Consider the following 4989-nt stretch of genomic DNA (forward strand, 5'->3'; position numbering starts at 1 on the left):
GTGGACTAGGTCTTCCAATCCCTGCTAAAGTTTAGCCCGGCTCACATCAAGCGTTTGACTTTTAAATAAGAGTATGAAATATAGACCCAGCCAACTGGACTAGATTCGTCTCGTCTTTTAATCTTCGGCTGACAAATTAGTTTTATAATCCGACTATATTTAATACCCAGAACGGAGGTTCAAACATTCGATGGGATAGGAGCTAAAGTTTAGTTTGGGGTAACCAAACACCCGCTCTCAGAGACATGTGTAGCCTCCCATAGCCTACGGTAGTCTTTTTGCCATTGAAAAGTGGTTGAATACAGGATTTCTTGCTCTTTTATCTCTTCTCATATTTTAAAATTTACTCTATAAATAGTATCAAACAGTATTATATAAAGTGTCGTGTAACCTATTTTACATAATGTCTTGGAACTTAATATTCTACCTGAAAGTCGACTAGAGGAAGGTGAATAGACGAAACCTAAAAATTATAACTTTAAACTCGAACTTAATCCTTCGATTAGCGGTTAGAACAAGATAAACTTGGAATATTTCTTTCTACGTCTAGAATAGGGCAACAATAGGATAATTAATGTAAAACATGACATGAGGTACTTAAAATTTTTAAAGCGTGTAGATTGCCACAATATAGAAATGATGAATATGCAATCTACCATATGAGAGGAACTTTCTCCAAAGAATGGTGACATAATTTAACAATATTCTTAAGTACTTCTTTTTTTCTATATGACTACACAAGACACAAGAGAAATGATAATTGAAGATACTTGCACTTAAAGACATAAGTGTTACCATCATTCGATTTTCCTCCATGTTGTAGGCTTTGATTTTCCACGCAAGATAATCCTTTATCCCCTACAACATCAATATCTTACTCGAGATGATATGAGTTTTAGATATAATAATTCAAAATAACTTTAGGTCAATCTTAGAGATATAAAACATTGTAGGATTGATAGCTTGAGTTAATAAGAATTGAATTAACCCGCTCAAGCACCTCCAGAGCTTCATATCATCTCCTTTCCCCTACAAAGTTTGTCAAGCATATTTTAGTCCCCATCTCTTGATGGGTCCATCAAGGTTAGTCAACAAAGATCTAGAAACCCAAATATCCTTTGTGCTAACACTTGTTAAACTCATTACCTTTCTAGCACAAGTTGCGATTTTGGATTGCCTAGTTACATATGAATCAATTGACAAGCTAGGAGCAAAATAGTTACCAATGGGACAATCCTTGCATAGATGTCCCTTTCTTCGGCATATGTAGCAAAGGCGAGCTTCATGTTTTGAAGATTTTTTCTCTCCTTGTCCCTTGTTTGCTGCATGGTTAGTAAATATTTTCTTTTCTAAAACTATGCCTTTTTGTTTTACATAAGGACATGACTTAACCATATGTTTATTCTCAGAGCATATAAAACAATTTTTATCATCCTTGTTAATAAACAACCTATTTTCTTTAATATAGGGACATGACCTAATCAAGTGCCCCTTTTCAAAGCATTCACTACACTTCTTATTTTTCTTAGTGTAAAATGTGGCTTAATCATTACTTTGGATGTTACCTTGTATGGAGGCATGGTTGAGGCTTTTAGTAGAGGTGTTGATTTTCTTTTTTTTTTGTTCCCTCCTCTTGACATTCCTCAAGTCCTTGACTTTTTCTTTGAGGGATCTTGTGCATGCCACAGTTGTTCCCGTCTCAAGCTTCTTCACTATGTCATCACGGTTATCTTGAGAAGGTTGAGCTGAAAGTCGCCTAGAGGGGGGTGAATAGGCAAATCTGAAATTTATAAACTTTAAGCACAATCTACAAGCCGGGTTAATGTTAGAATTAAAACCGAGTCCGAAAGAGAGGGCGAAAACAAATCACAAGCAAATAAAGTGGATGACATGGTGATTTGTTTTACCGAGGTTCGGTTCTTGCAAACCTACTCCCCGTTGAGGTGGTCACAAAGACCGGGTCTCTTTCAATCCTTTCCCTCTCTCAAACGGTCACCTAGACCGAGTGAGCTTTTCTCCTCAATCAATTAGGTCACTTAGACCCCACAAGGACCACCACAACTTGGTGTCTCTTGCTTTGATTACAAAGGTGTTGAGAACAAGAATGGGGAAGAAGAAAAGTGATCCAAGCGACAAGAACTCAAATGAACACAAATATCTCTCTCTCACTAGTCACTAAATATTTGGAGTGATTGTGGACTTGGGAGAGGATTTGATCTCTTGTTTGTGTCTTGGAGTGAAGTCTAGAGCTCTTGTATTGAATGCAATGGCTGAAAACTTGGATGCCTTAAAGTGTAGTGGTTGGGGGTATTTATAGCCCCACCCACCAAAATGGCCGTTGGGGAGGCTGTGTGTCGATGGGCGCACCGGACAGTCCGGTGCGCCACCGGATACTGTCCCGTGCGCCAGCCACGTCACCCAACCGTTAGGGTTTGACCATTGGAGCTCTGACAGCTGAGACCACCGGACAGTTCGGTGGTGCACCGGACAGTCACTGTTCACTGTCCGGTGTAGAGATGGCAATGGGTACCCGAAACCCGAAACCCGATGGGTTTTTACCCTATTAGGGTACGGGTTTGGGTCAATTTTCACACCCATGGGTTTGTTAATGGGCATAAATCTATACCCAACGGGTTTATGGGTATGGGTTTGTTCCTATAGTACCCAAACCCGTGAACCCGTGGGTTTTTTAAACCCGACCAAACCTAGTGCATACTGTCATTTTATTTTATAAACGAACAACAAACTTGTTATTCCTTATTTACTTCATAATTTTTATCAATTGGTGAATGTATCAGTAGTCGGTGAGAGTGTTGCTTGCTTGTTATTATAGTTTTTACTAGCGTTATATATGTGGTGGATGGATAACTTAGTGCAAGGTCACTTAATTATACAACTTATTATTTGTATTTTATTCTCTCTACTAATAATTTTTATACCAAATCATGAACTCGTTGTTCATTACAAAGATTTTGGATCATGATCTCATTAATCATTATGATACTTATCGATTATGAGAAGAACAAGTATATTGGAGATGAAACCCGCGGGTAACCCATGGGTACCCGCTAACCCGATGGGTACGGGTTTGGGCAAAATCTCAAACCAGTCATGGGTACGGGTTTTTTAATGGGCATGGATATTTTTCACGGGTACGGGTTTGGGACGGCAAAACCCAACGGGTTTGTACCCGTTGCCATCTCTAGTCCGGTGCGCCTTCTGGCGCCTGCTCTGACTCTGCGCGAACTGTCTGTGCACTGTAGTTGTGTCAGCCGACCGTTGAACTCGACCGTTGCGCTGGCGATCGTTGCTACGCTTGGCACACCGGACAGTCCGATGAATTATAGCGGAGGGCATTTTCCAGAAAACCGAAGGTAGCGAGTTGGAGTTGATCCACCCTGGTGCATCGGACACTGTCTGGTGGCACACCGGACAGTCCGGTGCGCTAGACCAGGGCAGCCTTCGGTTGGCTTTGCTCCTTTCCGTTTTAAACCCTATCTTAGACTTTTTATTGGTTTGTGTTGAACCTTTGGCACCTGTAGAACTAGTTAGTCAAATTATTTGTGTTGGGCAATTCAACCACCAAAATCATTTAGGAAAAGGTTTGACCCTATTTCCCTTTCAATCTCCCCCTTTTTGGTGGTTGATGCCAACACAAACCAAAGCAAACATATAAGTGTATAATTGAACTAGTTTGCATATGGTAAGTGCAAATGTTGCTTGGAATTAAACCAATTTAAACTTTCATAAGATATGCATGGATTGCTTTCTTTCTTTTAACATTTTGGACCACGCTTGCACCACTTGTTTTGTTTTTGCAAATGTTTTTGGAAATTCTTTTTCAAAGTCTTTTTGCAAATAGTCAAAGGTATATGAATAAGATTTCGAGAAGCATTTTTAAGATTTGAAATTTTCTCCCCTGTTTCAAATGCTTTTCCTTTGACTAAACAAAACTCCCCCTTAATGAAATTCTCCTCTTAGTGTTTAAGAGGGTTTTTCAAATTGAAAGAATGTCAAATATTTTAGATACCAAATTTTGAAAAACTCCTCCTTAAAATAGAGATATAGTTTGAGATAGAATTTCTTAGAGGAATACTAATTTCAAAGATACCAATTGAAGAACATGTAAAAACTTAAACTTGTTTCGAAAATTTTTGAAATTGGCGTGGTGGTGTGGTCCTTTTGCTTTGGGCTAATACTCTCTCCCCCTTTGGCATTAATCGCCAAAAACGGAGTCTTTAGAGCCCTTTCTAAATTCTCTCCCCCTTTGGCAAACAATATATGAGTGAAGGATTATACCAAAGTGGAGAGCAATGCAGAGTGAATGTGAAGGGTAAATAATACCGGTAGAGTGGAGTGAAAGCCTTGTCGTCGCCGAAGACTCCATTTCCCTTTCAATCTATGACTTAACATGTAATACTCTTGGAAACACATTAGTCATAGCACATGAAAAAGATATGATCAAAGGTACATAGAAGAGCTATGTGTGCAAAGTATCAATCAAAATTCCGAGAATCAAGAATGTTTAGCTCATGCCTAAGTTTGGTAAAGGTTTTCTCATCTAATAGTTTGGTAAAGATATCGGCTAATTGTTCTTTGGTGCTAACATAAGCGATCTCAATATCCCCCCTTTGTTGGTGATCCCTCAAAAAGTGATACCGAATGGCTATGTGCTTAGTGCGGTTGTGCTCAACGGGATTATCCGCCATGCGGATTGCACTCTCATTATCACATAGGAGAGGGACTTTTGTTAATTTGTAGCCATAGTCCCTAAGGGTTTGCCTCATCCAAAGCAATTGCGCGCAACAATGGCCTGCGGCAATGTACTCGGCTTCGGCGGTAGAAAGAGCTACTGAATTTTGTTTCTTTGAAGCCCAAGACACCAGGGATCTTCCCAATAACCAACGAGTCCCTGATGTGCTCTTTCTATCAATTTTACACCCTGCCCAATCAGCATCTGAATAACCTATTAAATCAAAAGTGGATCCC

Source organism: Zea mays, chromosome 5, assembly GCF_902167145.1.
Source record: "Zea mays cultivar B73 chromosome 5, Zm-B73-REFERENCE-NAM-5.0, whole genome shotgun sequence".
Lineage (NCBI taxonomy): Eukaryota > Viridiplantae > Streptophyta > Magnoliopsida > Poales > Poaceae > Zea > Zea mays.